Source organism: Diorhabda sublineata, chromosome X (genome assembly GCF_026230105.1).
Source record: "Diorhabda sublineata isolate icDioSubl1.1 chromosome X, icDioSubl1.1, whole genome shotgun sequence".
Lineage (NCBI taxonomy): Eukaryota > Metazoa > Arthropoda > Insecta > Coleoptera > Chrysomelidae > Diorhabda > Diorhabda sublineata.
In genome coordinates, this window is record NC_079485.1 from 22,588,262 (window position 1) to 22,607,235 (window position 18,974).

At 31.1% G+C, this 18,974-nt stretch overlaps 1 protein-coding gene and 1 long non-coding RNA gene across 3 annotated transcripts in view; both read left to right on the forward strand.

Moving 5' to 3' along the window:
- The first annotated feature begins 619 nt into the window (after positions 1–619).
- On the forward strand, positions 620–4,544 carry LOC130451287 (uncharacterized). Of its 2 annotated transcripts, XR_008910700.1 has the most exons (7): positions 620–868; positions 1,025–1,108; positions 1,217–1,946; positions 2,032–2,298; positions 2,381–2,632; positions 2,706–3,168; positions 3,712–4,320. It is a non-coding gene; the product is annotated as an uncharacterized LOC130451287 (long non-coding RNA). The 2 variants fall into 2 exon arrangements; XR_008910699.1 differs by having other exon boundaries at positions 626–868; positions 2,706–4,544.
- Positions 4,545–4,953: 409 nt separating this feature from the next.
- LOC130451286 (solute carrier organic anion transporter family member 5A1-like) overlaps positions 4,954–18,974 on the forward strand; it is a 74,875-nt gene continuing 60,854 nt past the window's right edge. The window contains exon 1 of the mRNA XM_056790218.1: positions 4,954–5,205. The gene's annotated coding sequence lies outside the window, so the exon portion shown is untranslated. The remainder of the gene's footprint in view (positions 5,206–18,974) is intronic.

Genomic DNA, 18,974 nt, shown 5'->3' on the forward strand with positions numbered 1-18,974 from the left:
ACTCCTTGAAAATATGTTTGATGGGAAGGTGATTCACAGGTATTTAGATATTTTTGGCCTCCTAGGTCTGCTGATTTGACTCCCCTTGACTTTTTATGGGGTTACTTAAAATAGCAGGTTTATCAGCGAGGACTATTTGATGATGTAGACCATTTTGAGAGGATTATTATAATTAATACAAGAGTTTCACAAAAGAACAATTGAATGTTTTCAAAGAGAAGGGGGATATATCGATGCTGTAGGACCAGGGTTGCCAGACGTCCCGCTTTTTGTTGATTGGTCCCGCTCTTTATAAATTAATTCAAGTCCCGCTTTTTACGTAAATTGTCCCGCTTTTCCCGCTTTTACACGTACTCGCATAAAGCTTTTTTGTTTAGCATTATTGGTAACGCTCTTTAGTATTCCGTCCAATTTTTAAGCATCGTAGGTTAAACGAATGATCGTTGTTTGTTCGGATCGAGTACTTTGTCACCTTTCAGACAAACAGACAAGATGTCTGGTTGTGTTTTATCTCTTTTTATTCCACGTTAATAAAAAGAGATAAAAGGCAATAGCTGATTAATCGGGTTAATCGGCTAGCCTGGCTCTCTGTTTCCGTCGTAAAAGCGCAAGGTTATTTATTTTATTATACATTGTCAAGTGGTCTGTGTTGATTTTGGCGTTCAGCTATATAAATAATAATAAAATGGCCACAGAATCGGATTCTTCCGTTTCCTCTGACGAAATAGACTGGTTAGGGGAAAATTGTGGAGTTTATGAAGATATAGTGGATTGTTTAATTGAAACTACAGATGAAAAGCCGCAATCACCCGTGGTGTGTGTTGACACGGACAATGACAATAATAATCACATTGCTGAGAATTATTTGGTAAGGTTCTAATTATTTTAAACGTAACTAAATTTAAAACTGCAAATAGTAATGTAATAACTAATAAGGCTTCTGTCCTGTCTATCTTGTAGCAGTGGAGGTCTACGAATTCTACAATATAATTATTGTGCTTTATATCATATGGTATTTTTTTAGACAAATGAAGCAGAATCCCCTCCAAAAAATAAACGGTCTGCTGAAGATGAAAAGACAGTGGCACAAAAAAAAGGAAAAAGAGAGGTATATTATTAAAATGCATATAAGTAGAACAAAACTGTTTTCTGTGAATATTTTTTTAATTGGGTAGATACCCATATATTTTGTTTTACATTTTATTTTTACTTTTAGGTTTCGTACAACAAGTTTTGGGAAACCAAGTACTCTGTCATAAAAGGAAATTCAAAACACATGGCAAAATGCATATTGTGCGAGTGTCAGAAATATTAAAAAAACCGCAAATGCACAAACAATCAAAACTATTTTTTCCAGCAAGTAGAAAGTTCAAAGTAAATTACAAATTGCTGAATGCAGATTGATTTATCATTCAGTGCAACAATCACACAGTTATTTGTCAGTAGACTGCTTGGTAAAAATACTCTCAAAACTTCTTCCTAATTCACAGACGGCTCAAGGAATCACACTCAGTAGAACGAAAGGGACAAAAATTGTCACTAATGTATTGGCTCCCTATACACAGAGGAAAATATTAGAAGATTTGCAAGGTCATCGCCCATTCTCAATGTCAAGTGATGCATCCGATCATGGGAACATAAAAACATTTCCTCTGGTACTAAGGTACTTTAAAAAAGAGGAGAGAATTAAAACAATGCTTTTAAATTTCTACTCGTCCCCATCAGGAAAATCTAAGGATATTTCTTTTGGCATAGTTACAAATTTAGAGAAAGCTGGATTAACAATTGCAGATGTAACTGCCTATTGGGCTAATAATGCGTCAGTGAATTTTGAAAAACCAAAGGGTTTTTACAGAAATTAAGAAATTGAATGACAGCATAATACCAATTGGTTGTGTATGCCATATAGTCCACAATTCTCGTAAAAACGGCCACAAAGCCTTAAGGTATGGTAACATTCGTTAATTTATATCAAATTTTGCATTTTTTAAATTAAAAGAAAATCTATAGTCTAATTAAAATTCATTTTAGATACGATATTGAACTGATTGTGATTAAATGCTACAATGGATTTTCAAGCAGCACGAAAAAAACTGAGGAACTCAAAGATTTTTTTGAATTTTGCGTTTTTGAGTGGAGTGAATTGTTTCTGTGCCAACCAAATGGCTTAGTCTTATACCAGCAGCAGAAAGGCTTCTAAAGAAGTTTCAACCAGTAAAATATCATTTTTGTCAATGGAGTCCCCACCAGCCATTTTACAAAATTTTTTTCCAGATGAATTTGCTGAGGCATATTTGGGTAAACAGTGCTACTTTAATTAACAAAAAAAAATCATAGCATTTTGGCTGAATTAATTTATAAGTTATTGTTTATTTTTTAGGATTCTTAGTAAATGTTGGTCCCACATTGCAAATCACCATTCAAAAATTACAATCAGATAAAGCTACAATACTAGAACTTCATGAAACAATGATCTTTTTAAGAAAAAGTCTACAAACTAAACTCTATCAAGAATTTTATGGAGCCATAGCAAGAAATTAATACTAAAATCTGAGAATAGTGATACAATTGTACAGTTCAAGAGACAGGCAAATGTTTTCTTGGAAAGGACAATATCTTATTTGGAAAAATGGTAATATTTACATTTATGGTGCATATGTGGATTACCTATCTACTACTATGACGTTTTGTTTTCTTAATTTTAGGTACCAATACAACAACAATAGATTTGAAAATCTATCTTGCATGATTTTAAAGAAATCACAAATCTTGTCTGTAGAAAAATCTATTAAAATATCTTCAGATTTTAAAATAGACATAGATGAAGACATGCTCTTTGAAGAATTTATCAGACTGAAATATTTTATTGAAAATAATTTAAATGAAGAGGAAGATATAAGTCAAAGATGGATGGCATTTTTTAAAAACAATTTCCCGGCAAATTTTTAAAAAATATGTAATACATTTTTATCAATTCCACATTCAAATGCCTTTCCTGAAAGAATGCTTAGTCTAATGAATGCCGCTTGGAGAAAGGAAAGAAATAAATTAGATATTAAGACTTTGGAGGCGGAGCTTATAGTTAAAACTAATTTTAAAATGAACTGCAAAGAATTTTTGCTATTTCTGAAAAGTGGGGATGTGGGCGCAGATGATATATTGAAAAAGGTATCATCATGTCAAAAATATGAAAATTAATTGAATGGTGCTAAAGCTAAATAATGTCTGTTGTGGTGTTATGTCACGCTTATGTTGTATTTTATATCGTACTTTGCGTTAATTTTGTGTGAGAAATACGGAGACATTTAAGTACATATTTTTGTAGGTTTTTGGTTCTAATGAAATTGATATTTTTCAGTTAGGTGGTCATTTTTTAAAATCTACTTCAAAGATATCTTTGCAGTGCTTGGAAAGTTTGTTAAATACAATTATTGTGTAAATTGGTATAGGCGCGCACAAAATTACAACTCGAATAGCTCTCGTATGACAACACGTTCTGAGTACATTTAGCATTAAAATCGTCAAACTTTATGATGGCAATGTCAAATTTGACATATTCACATCACACCTCAAAACTTAACAACCCACTTAAATAGTAATAAGTCCTTGTGCATAAAAAAATATGTGATATACAAATTCTTCAACAAGAAAATATAGAAATACTCAATAATTTTGTTTAATTATGCATTTCAACAAAAAATTATTTTTTAGTATTGTACCGCCATCTGACAAACGTTTTCCTCATCCACCACTATAAATAAAAAAAATTATAATCTTTGAAACCCCCGGAGTAATGGAGTATAGAAAAAAATAGATATGTTTTAACTGGTAAATTCAATCAGTCTCGTATTCGTAACTTTACACAAGCAATCGTAACTATGGAGTGTAGAGAAGGAGGAACATCTATTATGGACGGTACGTTTAAAATATGGTCTGAATTCTGTAGGGATAATACGTGGCGCTGATTGTTCTATGGGATTGAGATCTGAAGTTAAACACTTACTGTATAAGAAATTATCAAAGTTGTAACTGACGTTTGATTATATTCATGTGAAAAGCTGTGCAATCCTTAATATCTTATTAGATTTTTATTTTTTTTTTAAGAACTTGATATATTTCTGTACCTGCTTGCATAAGCGAATTACCAATGATATTTTAACAAAACTATAATTATTATATTTGTTGCGTATAGAGTTCAATATTTTATTTCTATGAACCAAAGTGTTTTATTTTCAATTATTTTATTATTCTTATTGATATTTTTATATGACTAACTATTATATTAGTTGCTAATAAAGTTCAATATTTTATTTTTATGAACCGAAATATTTTTTTTATTATTCTATTATTTTTATTGATCTAATTATATCGCTATAATTATTATATTAGTTACGGATAAAATTCAATATTTTATTTTAATCAACCAAAATGTTTTTTTTTATACTATTTCATTATTGTTACATGATACTACTTTTTTTCATATTAGAATATATGTATTATCTTAACCAAATAAATAGCTAAATAATAAAGTTAATTTAACGAGATTCTGTTTTGTTAATCGTTTCATTATTTTAATACTAATTTCATTACCACGGTGCATTATTTAAAGCATTACTATACAGTTATTTTCAAATCAGCGCGTAAAATTCAAGCGAATAACCTCTATAATCAGCGCCACCTATTTACCCATCAAAAGTCAGCTCACATTTTTTAACCCAGAGACGTTCCTCCTCTACACTCCATAGTTGTAACCGTATATAATACACATTATTCATTAATGCATTGCTAGTTGCTAGCATAATATGTGAACGATCACTTAGACTCTTCTTCTATAGATGTCGCATTAGGCAGTTATGAAGAAATCTACTCTGAATATTTAACTTGCTGATTCCTGTAATAAGGTGGTGTTAGAAGTTGTTGGTTTTTGTTCTCTCACATAAAGAATATTACGGACAGTCTTTTCACTTCAGTAAATTTATCGCTAGGAGTGAAATCGCACTGACAGTAGACAGCTGTGAATTAAGTGCATGTGCCCTCTGTTTATTTGGAAGGTTTAACATTTATTAATGAACGATACAACTTTTTAGATAATTCAAAAAATGACTAAACTTTTTTCTGTGATCTTTCCCGGGTTGTGATAAATTAGAAACAGCTTTTATAAAATAAGTGAGTTTTCTAAGGCCCATGGTGATTGACCTCCCATAAGTAAGTATACTGTTTCTTTATTGTTCATTTGTAAGTCTTCGATATTTGGTGACATTTCAGTATATTATTCACATACTGTTAGGTTTATGCTCAACAATTGTTGAAGTTACTACATCACAAGATATTACGATAACTTTTGTTGACATGATAGCAAAAACGTTCCTTTTTTTTAACGGATCTACTTTTACAATTGACCACACTTCTCCGTTAGATGAAAAATTGAATTAATGAGTTCTATGACTATATTATACAATAAACCTCTAGCATTCTCACTGTAACTTGTTCACTGTTTTTGGTGATCGTTTGCAAAATTATTGAAAATTAATATACCCATATGAAATGTCTATCAACATATTATTCATTGCTCGAATATGAAACATTCATTTATATTAAAGAATTTTTGGTTGATTTAGAATAAAAACAAAAACAAACTCAAAAAACAAAAATTACAAAATTTAATTCACCAAATTTTAAATGAAGGAATTGAAACATTTTTATTTTTGATAAGATAAATTGCAACAGTATTTCTAAGAACTGTGCCAACTGAATATAATGCTAATCAGAGTATTATTTGTATTCAAGACTCCTTTATAGAATCATATCTTAAACCCCTACCATTTTTTTGTTGAAAATTTGAACAATATATTTAGAGCATAATTATTTACTTTAATGCAAATTTAATGTATTTTTGGCAATGTGCCAAAAAATTGAGATCCTTTTCTTGTCTTGGAAATAATACAATTTAAAAGACCGCAAAAAAAGATATACGATCCAAGTCTTCCAGTTTTGACCTCAACCAGACAATCACATATGAAGGATGAGGGGTATTAGTTTCTTGTAAACATACCGAAAGAAATATGGATTACGTTCTTAAGTGGTGTGAATGAAAAAGTACATTTTTATTTGAACATTCTTTTAGAATGTAGACAATGACAGGTCATACCTAACTAACTTGCGACAACAAGAAAGAAACAACCACTCTCGGAATGCACGTCAACCAAATCACTCAGTGGCGGATCCAGGAAGATGTATGACTGTTTCAAGTCATTTTCGTATACTTTATATAAAGATTTTCAAGTATTATTGTGTAATTATGGTTGTTAAATGAACCAAATTTTATATAATTCATAATAAACAAACAAATTAGGGAGAAATATTATAACCCAATTTTATTCAGCTTATATGATACAAATTTCGTGATATGGAGCTAACTTACCTAAGTTTACTTATTTACTTACTAAGTGAAATCAATTATAAAATACACTTACTAAGTTTGAATTTCTGGAACCTTTGATGATATTCATACTGAACACACTGTTTACAACACCACTACACCAATACTCACGATTATACTGTTTGACGCGTGTAAGGTAAACTGTTTACTTTCAGTCTCTGAAGACGATAACTTAGTTATCGAAACACGCGTCAGACAGTGTAATTGTGAGTGGTGGTGTAAACAGTGTATTCAGTATGAAATACACTGATTAACTAGTAAATTAGTACTACGTCTACCTCAAATCCATTGCAGGCTTCATCTTCTCCAATTAATAAGAAGGAAAAGGATGCTAATAATATATTATAGATTTTTTTTAGAAACCACACTTTATAAATAAAGTAAAAAATAAGAACAAAATAGAGGTATTGGCGCACTAGGTTGGTACGTATTATAATAGTACCAAAAGTGTTTTGTTTTTGATAATCTAGCAGTATATAACCGCTTTTTATCATTCATTCGATTATCCGAATGTCCAGTGACATTTATTAATCGAAACTACAGTACATTTAAAGAAATGTTTCATTGATAATGAGAGCAAGGCGTTGCTTGATGAAGTTTCATTACAAATGTTCTATCACGAAAATTTGTAATTACTTTTCGTATAAAGCAAATATATTTTACTGAAATTCATTAGCAAGGCACACAGATTAAAAATTTTTTGTACCAGCGATTGTTTACCTTGGTTAAACAATAAAGTTCATACCTCGACCTCTAATTAACGTTAAATTAAATTGGATTTTTTTCATAAATTAGCTCTCATGTTAAAGCATCATAAAAAAAGGAAATGGGCGTTGAAGCATAACAAACAAAATATAATTGATTTCAAACAATTTGAATATAGTACAGAAAAATTAGACATTTGAAAGATTATGCGCAGTCGTCTTAATACTAAGTACATTGTTTTTGCTAGACATTATGTAGCTATTTTAATTAATATATAAAAAGTATATATACAACGGCACAATAAGAAGGTTTCATGTTTTTTTTAAATCTGAATCTTTGGTATAACCTATCACGTCTATCAAGTCAAGTCAAGATACGCATGATGAAAAAAGCAGATATAATTGTGTGAAGGCGAGAATACCTTAAAAAAAATGAGAAATTTTGTAAAGAAAATGGAAACTTTACTACCCGGCCGAAACATGGGTAAATGCAGTGAGTATCAAGTTTGGGTGGACTTTCACAAGGCAAGCATTCTTGGTTTTAGCAATAAGATGCTATATATAATCATTGAAAAAAGTGAAGATTCGAATATTATCAATATCTGATTTTGAAATTAATGTAATCCTTAATTTTGTAGTAATAATTGTGCATAATTATTAATGATTTAATTAAATTAATCTACTGCGGAATATTTTTCTTCGATAAATAGACTTTAGAATGTAAGACAGATCAAACAGAAGGATTTAAACAAACGACGGAAAACGTGAAACTACCTAGTCTATTATATAAACAAGCGGACACCAAATCTCTAGTCAATAGAACTTGAACAAAATGGCAAAAAATTGTGTCAGACTATAAACAAACAAACAATAAAACATTAAACGTTAAAACCTATGTAACAAAGGCTATGAAAATAATAAATAAAGTGAAAAATGTAACATTATTATTCACAAGAGTTATTCTTTCTCTTAGCTCTATCGTTTTATAATCTTTGAAGTGCTGTTCCTGAAACTAACATACGTATACTCCCATATCAATTTATTTTGTTAATTATCCTCAATATTATCCAGGAGTAGGTCCTCATCCCAATCATATCCAAAAGTAAATGCCATCGATATAAAAGATTAACCGCTAAGTCTTGCTAACGCTCGATGGTGGTTAAATGAACAAATCAATGCTACCAATTCGAAAATTTTCGTTTGAGATTAAGCCGATGTTGCACTAGGCGGTACAATTAATTTAAGTACAGTATACCCACCATCGACCAAAAATCCGGACGGATAGAGGCAATCAAAAATCACATTTGTATTTTTCTCTTAACCCTTGTATGTCCAACATAATGCAGTAAAAGTACATGCTCAACCGTGATCCCCGATCCGATTTCTTTTGATACTAGCCATTGACATTAAAAAAAGAAAATATTAAACAGGTATATAGCAAATCTCTAGTCAATCCTTCCCAGAATAGAATTTGAACAAAAAGGCATTTGAATTGCAAGAAATTGTGTGAGAAAATTTCAAAAACAGCGTTAATATATATAATAAAGTGAAAAATCGTTTGTTCGCAAAACTTATTTGGTCTAAATAAAATCAATTTAATTCTTCCTTCTTTTAGTTTCATACTTTTTAAAGTTATGATAGAATTGTCATGAATAAAAAAAATGTTGATTTCGGTAGTCGTGTTTCTCGCAGATATAGTATGGGTCTAAAATATTCCGAAGTGTTTTTGGATTACTAAAAATATTTTTTTCAAATCATGTAACACGATTTGTTAATAACACATTTTAATTTGAATCGAAAAAAAATTCTTGAAACATTTGTAACATAACATCACGTGAATATTCTAAATCTGGCACATTATAAATTGTTTAAACCGTTACCCCATATAATTGGAATAAAAATTAGTAAATCATCAACTGTACATATGTACAAAACTGTACTTACGCAAAAATCTGTCTTCGTGTCAACTATTTCCCGTTAATTTTGAATACAATAAACTTAATATAGCTGGTAGAAATAACAGTCTCGTTAAGATGTTGAAAGTTGAAAAATTATCATTTCGCATGCACCACTAATGTACTAGGTTTATATAGTCAAGGTCAAAGAAATAGTCGAGGGGTGTGTCAATAATATTTTCGTTGTTCAGTTTGCTCGAAGTAGTTCTAGTACAAAAATATCGTTTTAATAACCCATTTACTGTCTCTTCCTAAAAATGAATTCAATAAGTTATTGTAAGCAAAACTACCATATTCTTATTCTTAACAACCTCCAAACTTAATTGGCTTCAAGAAAAGATAATGTCCTATGGATAAGTCTTTCATTCCACAGATTTATATGTAGACTAAGGTCTGAAGTATAGAACTCGTGAGTGTCGCTTTGAATAAATTTTTTAAAATGATTTTTTTATTGATTTCCTCATTATTAGATCAGTATAATTCTCTTTTAGTACACTTCTTATATTCGGGAAGAGGCCGGAGTAGCTTGATGATAAATCTAGTGATTAAAGTGTCATGATGAAGGGTGACCCATTTTCTCATTTACACAGTTTCTGCTGTTCCTTGGCTTTAATGGTCTCATTAATAAAACCCTTATACCACATGTAAACAGTCTTTCAAGTTACTAAATTACCTTCATGGACATATTTTAAAATAACTTTTTTGGCCCTTTTTTGAACTCACCCAAGATCTCACTATAGCGGCAATAATAGCAGACTGACAAACAGGAAAGAGTTTAACTTGTCACCGTGTTTCAACAGATGAAGGTATGAGGCATATTAGTTGAAATATATAGATTACTTCAGTACACTCCTCATTCTGGAGTGTATAATTTATTTGGCAGGTATTTTTTTTACTTGAAACTGTTTTCCAAAAAACTAGTAGAAGGTATATCGTGTCTTTGTGAAATTTCCATTGATATATTATTGGAACGGTTCCTACACAAGAAAATTATTGATCACTAAGAACTATTTTACAATTGTACCGAGGTCTTTGCTACACTGTTTGAGTTTACTTAGGTATCGCTTTCACCATATGTACAAAAACCAAATATTGATACAATTAATAATTTTTGACAATATACACCTATTCTTGCACACATTTATCTAACAACCAAAATTTAATTGACCCACAATATTTTCTTTCAAATAACTAATATTGTATTAGTATAAATAAAGATAATAATATAATTATTTAAATTATATTATTATCTTTTATTTTAGCTCATATTATATGCTAGCCGTCCCTTGTTTGTAGTAATTTTTTATCATTAGGTCTTAAATATTCGATTTCTGTTGTGTCTTCCAAAAACAAAATGGTTAACGCAATATAACAAGTTTTAAAACATTTATATTTTCCTTCAGGTTATTACATTTGACATTATCCAGAAAACAGATATCCTATTTTCTAAGATTTAAAACTGAAATAATTTTCCTTTGAATATAAAAGTAGAAACTAAAAACACGTGTAAATCGATTTATTTCACGTAAATAATCAATCAAGGTTAAATTGAAGGTAGGAATAGGGAGAATTTACATGTTTTCAGTTATATTGGGAATCAATATATACCTAGCATTATACAAATTGCTAATAACCGTATGTATGTGAAATGTATGTATACAATGCACGATCTTTTACTATATAATTTGAATGTAAATGATCTCACCACGTGGTTGATTATTTCAAAAGTAATTTGGGTTTGTCACATTGGTTGAAATATTTTAGGGATACACAGAACTGTTTTCACATTAGAAGTTCAATTAAGAAAATATATGGATGAATACTTATGTATGAATAAAGTTTCAATTATAGTCATTGGACCTGGAACATTATAATTTTTATCAAAATGGTGATTAAATAAATCTGAAACTGATTCCTGAAGAGCATTTTCTTGGTCGTAACTGTATTATTTCACCGATTTATATATCAATAGTACTAGAAGTGAACAAGAATCTAATAGTAGACATATTAATTTTCTTCACCGTTAGTTCTTGGTTTCATTTTATTTGTCACTACTGAACAATATTTCTTCATTTATGATTATTGGCGTATAAAGAATGTTTGCTCTTGCGAATAAGTTGCAATGTCTTGATGAAACACTTTCTTCTTAGCCAAATGAGGCCGTTTTGCTTTATTTCTCCGCTCAAACTTTGCAATAATTTCGCATAATACTAGCCGTTGATAGTTTTCCTTTTTCAAGCATCCCAAACAACTGACCCCATGACCTTGCTTGCAGAGGAAACAGTCTTTGCCTTTTTTTGAACCGGTTCTCCCTTTTCAGTCCATTGTTTTGATTATTATTTTGTTTCGGGTGTGAAGTCATGGACCCACATTTTAATCCATGGTTATGAAATGGCACAAAAATTCGGTTTGATTTCTGTGAAACATTGTCAACGATTATCCAGTACCGCTTTGTGATTTTTTTTCAACTTCTCTGGAGTTTTCACCTCATTTAGTGCTGGTCCTCGCAGGTCGTACCATCTCGTTTAAACTCTGCTACCCAATATTTTACTGTTGATAACGAAAGAGTAGTCTCACCCAGGTTGGGCTAATGCCTTTCAAATAAAAGTATTGTAGCACATAACGATAACCAATTATTTCCATGTTTACAAATTCACTATTGATGGCTGCCAAACAAATACTAAACATCGTGGCGTCTTCAAATTTGAAACATATGCTGTATAGATTGTGTACTTTCTAATACAGTGATATTTTTAAAGCAACTACCGCCATCTCTACGTCAGACCAGGTACTTCTGGGACCAACCTCGTATCATCAAAGGAAATAAATTCTACATTGGCATACGGTGCCGAAACGAAGGAGGAAATTAGATACTCGCCAGAACTACAATCGATAACAACGAAAATAAGTAAGCATAAGATAGTTAGATTGTGTTGCACAAAGCATAATAAAAGATTGTTATAAGCAAAAATATGAAGATAAAAGTAGCACGAAGTAGCAAGAAGGATGAAGAATAGAAGAATTTGTCAAAAAACGTCAATATGACTCTCGGAAAGATACGAAGAATCAAAGAAAAGAGTTATGATTGAATTGAATAGTTTAGTTTGCCCATTTACTTAAATATGAATTATTGCTTTTATCGATTATTTTACGAAACATTTAAAAATCTATTCATGTATACTTGAGCCTTATTTTATATTACGTAAAATTATAGCGGATTGTATTAAAAGAAATAGATAATTCCTTTGTAAATGCTCTATATTCATGTTAAAAAATTAACATTTACCTCAACTAAACATCTCTTAGTAACATCCATTGTTTTGTTATTGAAATGAAAGACCAACGACGCAGGTAATACTAGTCTGAACAATAAAATGTTGAAAGTGAATGTGAAATTTGGCTAACGAAAAAGTAGGTCCGTCCTTCACTTGTAACAATCCCCAAGTGACATTCAAATTTTGTAAAAACGCCCACGTAATATACAGAGTGATTAGTTTGCAATTACTTTCGAGAAAATAGAGGCATTGCTTGTAGCGTATAACCTTTTTTTTAAAAAAAGGTGTTACTGCACCGTCAAGAATACTAAATAGCGAGGTTGACCTCTGCGATTAGTAGTCGTTTTAAATCCGGTTTCGCCTGAATTTTTATTCCATGGCGACAGCTTACTCTGTTTCGGAACTACCAATCCCTGAAGGCAGACACTCATTTTTCGCTTAAGCAGTACTATGAAGAAACAATGAAGCCATTATTTAAATGATTATTAAACGTAATCAATTTGATTTCTGTTCTGTCAACTAATTTTTATTACGAACAAGTCTTTAGGAATCTGAAAATATAAGTTTTAATACAATTTGTGTATTTTAATTCGCAAACTTAGGGGACTAACAATAAGTGAAATGGAGAAAAAAAAAGAAAATTATGGAAGTTGAAACTAAATGTATGTATAAGTTATCACCAATTATCCATATCCATAGAAATAAAACAAACATTTGTCTGAATGTTTTAGAAAAATATCATATTTCTACTTTAAACCAGATACTACTTCCCTTTCCGAATTAGTAAAACATTATTTGTATCTCATTACAGCAAATATATGGAGAAAATCTATTCAAAGTAAAATATTTATATTTGAAGTATTTTTTACACAATAATGAGTAACGAGAATCTATAGAAAAACCCTAAATTTATTAGCTTGTTGCCAACAAGCATAACATTTCTAGAAAAATCGAATACGCGAGTGTGAAATGAGATTTTATTGTAAAAAATGGAAAAACACCATAGGAATTGACCGGGCGCTTAGCACTTCAGCTATTGTGTCTGTTCCCTTTGGCGTACAAAAGACCTCTTTCTTCTGTGAAGCAAAGAAGTATACATATATCTATCTCCTTGATTTCGATGTGTTCACCAGCATTCATTCCCAGGATCCTTTGTCAAATACTCTGTAGAGGAGTGTACTTTTGCATCAAGCATCTTGTGTGATACATATCATATGCTGTCTTCAACTCCTCTGTCCATTAGATTTTTGATGAAACCATTGGATATGGTAATTAAGGGGACCGTTAACGTACTCGTGTCAGCACTTTTCGCTAAAACATCTGCTCAGACAAACTGGAGATGTCATTAGCTAACAGCTTCTCAACCCACTCAGTACAATCCTATACCACCCTAAAAGTAGGGACCACCACCCCGAGAGCTTGTTAGCTATCGCAGCAGATATAGATGTATCTGTTGCTGTGCATTTTTTGATTATTTACGAGGATGTATTGATATCTAGTTAGCCTAGACCAGTTTCATGCATAAACAAAATATTACGTTACCATAGCAACGAACAATAACTTATCAGAAGTGTCAGTGTAAAGTTTCACGTCAAAAAAGTAAACCAGATTTAAGCAATGAGTTAAAAGAAAAAAGATGTCCACCGAAATTGTGAAAATCGAAAAATTGGAGTATCGAGCCATCATCAAATACCTGTATTTAAAAGGGTTAAGAGGTAAGCAGATTTACGAAGATATGCTTAATACCCTTGGTGATCAATGTCCTTCGTATGAGACCGTGAAAAATTGGACTGCAAGCTTCAAAAGAGGTAAATTTTCCATTGAAGATGATGATCGATGGGGAAGGCCAGTTTCTGTGTCAGTCCCCGAAAATATCGATGAAGTTCATGACATGATTTTATCAGACCGTCGAATTGGGCTAAAACGGATATCTGAAGCTGATACGAACGCGTTCATTATATAGTTCACGTCAATTTGGGCATGAAAAAAATTGCTGCAAATGTTTGAATGTTGACCAAAAGCGTGAAAGGGTATAAGCATCGCGGAATGGTGACACTCTGGTTCTCCAAGACCTAAGAAGTTTCGTGTCCAAAAAAAATCTGCTGGAAAAGTTCTTGCTTCGGTTTTTTGGGATTGCCATGGAGTAATCATGATTGATTTTTTGGATAAGGGTAGAACAATAACTGGAGATTACTATTCGACATTACTGACCACTCTACGGGAAAAAATTAAAGAGAAAAGACGCGGAAAGCTATCAAAAGGTGTTTTGTTTTTGCAGGACAACGCCCCTGTACACAAATCTCATGTTGTCATGCAAAAAATTCATGATTTAGGGTTTGAATTACTAAAACACCTCCCTTATTCACCAGATTTGGCTTGGTCCGACTATCATCTCTTTCCTCAACTGAAAAAAGTTTAAAAGGTCGTAAATTTTCTTCCAACGAGGAGGTAATAAAAGCTGTCGAAGTTTGGTTTGCAGAGCAAGCAACATTTTTTTTGAATTAAGAGGAAAATATGTTGAGTAATAAAATATTTTGACATTGAAATTTTGTTTGGTTCTATAGTAGGCTAAGAATTTTTCAATATATCCTCGTATACCTCCGGCACAGGTCAAAATTTATATTGCTGCTTGGAAGATTATGCTTAGAACGCCGAGCCTTTGAGTCCCTTCTTTCTTGAGCCGTCGCTACATAAAGCTGCTCCTGATCCCAGTTCTGACTTGAACTCATCTGTAAAAAAAGACGCCGTACTACATATCAGAAAAAAGAGAAAACGTTGAACTTTGCGTATTAAATTCACATCTGTATTAAAAGGAAACGTATCGGTAGTGGTATTATACTTTTTCTACTATCATATCTACCCACTGTCTACATTAATACTAGGAACTGTTTTTACTTATTACTATATACATAAGTATACAGGAATCAATTATATTTCCATCAGCACAAATAGAGTTTTCAGATTCCTTAATCTTCTAACAGCTTAACACTTAGACTTAGATTAGATGGATTTAATTAGAAATTTACATAAAATAATAGGAATTATTTTGTCTGATGCATGTTTGAAAAAACAACAATATATTTTTACTGTATAAAACCCAGTAGGTCAAATATAGCAATTACACAAAGATGTTAATGAAAAATTTTCTGCCTACATATTCTAAACAGTCCAGTATGTTTATACGACCTTGGAATTAAACTGAAATGATTGACAAAAAACATTGATAGAGAAAACCCTTCCCAAGCTTCTTACATTTTTATAAATAATTTTACCCTAAGACAAATCTGAGCGGAATGTTATTGAATCGCCGTTATTTTTTGATTTTATGATATATAAAGGGACTTCCAATCTTTGACTGCATCTGTAAAATTGTCATTTATGACTGTTTTACCAAATTTCCATTGACGGTTATTACGTTCAAGAGTGATAGAGTGTGCCGGAGAATCCGATTTCCTGTCGCTCACAAGAGTTCAGTCGTTCTCGCACATGTTTGTGAATTTTCCGTTTGGACTTTGGCCTCGTGACCTAGAAGTTGAAGACAGGACGGACGTGTATACGCGGAATTGGCTCTATAGCAGTTGAAATCTGTCTCTCATTTTCAGCGATGAGCTGCAATTCTGTAAGAATGAGTGAATCTACTAAACTAAACTATCGATTTGTGGTCCAATGCATTTGGAAAAATACCACTGTTTAGTGTTTGGTGTGGATTGGGAGCTGGGACGTCGTTGGCCGGATCTAGAGGTCGATGACTATAAACTTCTTTCGGTCCAAATTGATACGCACACAAACGACATATGGTTTCAACAGGGCGGCTTAACAGCCATATAGCTCATCCATATTGATTATTCTGCACAAGCGATTTAAGGGTATTGTCAATTTACATTGAGATGATGTCATAAATAATAAAAATTTCGATACAATCTCATACAAACTTTGTTTCTTCAAAATTTAAAGGTGTTGCTTATTGATAGTTTGATGAGCGCTGAGTGATAAATATTTATCTGTACCAGCTTATATAGAACTCGCTAATATATTGAAAGATTCTTCGATATTATCTCATTCTGCAAAAAGCACATTATAAAAGATTGTGCAGTGAACAATGTTAAAATTGATAAGTACTTTTTGCTTTGAGTACAGTTAATTTCTTCTCATTTCTATTCTCTAGAATCATTAAAGAATTTATTTTCAATAGTTGAAATGAGTTTTTAAATATTTTAAATACAAAAAATAGATTTTATGTGTTTCCTAACACATTCAATTCAATCGCTTTGAATTTCGAACTATTCACTTATACAGCCGCGATTCTATTCTGGCAAGCTAAAATAATACAGGGAGGAACCACAATTTCACAGTTTTGATCACAAAACTAATTTTTCATTGAAATACCTAAACATTATCTCGTCATAGATACATAAAATAAATATTTGCTTATTTGTTTTGATTCCATTGAATGATTTTTATAGTATTATATGGTAAATAGACATTTATGGTGAAACGATATATTGTTAACAATTGTTCGAACAATGCCCTATGTAATTGAAATGTTAGAATGGACTTATGTGATAAGAATTTTGTCTATTGAAAAATTCTTCAAGAACAAATTGCTATGAGTTAACAATAGTGAAACTTTTAGTTGGAAATGTATAGTAACAAAGATATAGATCAACGGTTATATTAAACTGGCTAATTACTATCAAAAATTATTATCCACTTTTTATTTACATGATACGTTATGTAATAGTACAATAAGCAATTGTTTTGAAATTGATTATGAGCGAAGTGATTAAATATAAATATGGCAACAATTCATAAAAATAAAGTCATTTTAAATTAGTTAAATACTAAATGGAAAAAACAAAAATTCGAATGTAATAAACTGACTTCGCAAACGCAAACGCTTGTAAACGGTAATATCTAATATCAAATAGTTCAGAGGTCTCTTGAAAGTGTTGAGTACTACAAACGGTTATTGCGTTTCCGTTTTTAATAGTTGGTTTTGATTGTCTGAAGAATTTTCTACTTAAGTGATAGGTTTGTTTTAGAATCTTGCAAAAAATTCAATACCTATATAATTATTACTATACTCATTTTTCCACATCATATAGGTAAGGGATATTGAAGTTATCAATACTGATTGATAATTAAAAAGAAAGAGGTTTTCGGAAACTATAACTATCAACTCAGAACGAGATTTAGGTCACAGTTTCGGAACGTCACGTTCAATTTTCGGTAGAAATTTCAAATTTGAAACATGATCTACAAGAACTTCTATTACTTTTTGTGCGCTAATTTTTCCATATTTATTCAGTTTTATAATAGATTCTAGATGTTCAATAATTGTTATTGAGCTATTATTAAAGATTCGCCCCCTCTCAGAGATTTCGCATTAAAGTTTAAAACTGATTAGCTATTTTTATGCTGAAGTGCCGAAAGTATAAAAACCGCAAACCTCAGTAACCTATCAATGACAATAAATAAATAAATAAATAAGTTCAAAAAAACCATAGACAAACGATACAACTCATCAACTGATTGGTTGATTGGTGATTAACTTTATCAGTTTCTAAACAACAATGAACGTGATCCAGGTTAGTTTCCAAACATTCAGTCTTGAAATATGTTCTGACTATATGGCGACAACCAGTGGTAATAAAACTATTGAAAAATATGACGAAATTTGAACTGCAAAAAGTTTATTGTTAAATTCTTACCGCAGTTTTTACACAACTTAATCTACTATTTGGTGTGGTGTGTAATAAATAAGTCATGGCCATGGATAACCGCCTATAAACATAAATTAATTTGAAAAATTATTTCTCAATAGATCGTTATTGAAATAACAGTAAGCAGTTTCAAGTAATCATAACAAAACGTGATTGATAAATTATCTTGATTTTAGGTCTTCTTCAATTAAAATTTCGTTTAGAAGCAAATAAAATTTTGACGTTTCGACCTATTGCGTTCTTTATCAAAATATAATTTAACATAGATTATACGAAATATCTTTGCGAAACAGAGTGACGAAATAGGCTGCAGCCTATTTATTGGAGCGTAGGGGTTATGAGTAGTACTTTAGGCGAAAACAGATAACGAATAGATTCTCTAATTTTACTATGAATGGATGTCAATAATACTATTTGATAGAAAAGAATGTCAAATTGTACGTTTTAATAAAAATCGCAATAGAAACATCAAGATTTTATCTAAAATCAAGTTAATTTATAAAGAAAACTATATAAAAAGGTGTAAGAAGTAAATAATTGAAGAAATTATTATTTTATATAATTTTAGTTTTAACTTTCTTCGTTGTAGAAAAGATTTAAGCAAAACAATTGAGAAATTGTATCGATTGCCAGCAACCTTGGCCAAAAATACCTGAATTACATAATCTTTTCCAAACCAGGTTCAGTATTTATAGTCTCTAAAACCATACAAATTTGAAGGACATGGTACACTGAAGGTCTTGCCAAGTAAATTTTTCAAACGACTATAAATTATTGGGAAGTTTCTTATTTCTGTAAGAAGATCCACATTTTTCAACGGTTTCAGACCCTCAAAATCACACTGCTCCAAGAAAAACCATTGGTAGGTTTCTGAAAAT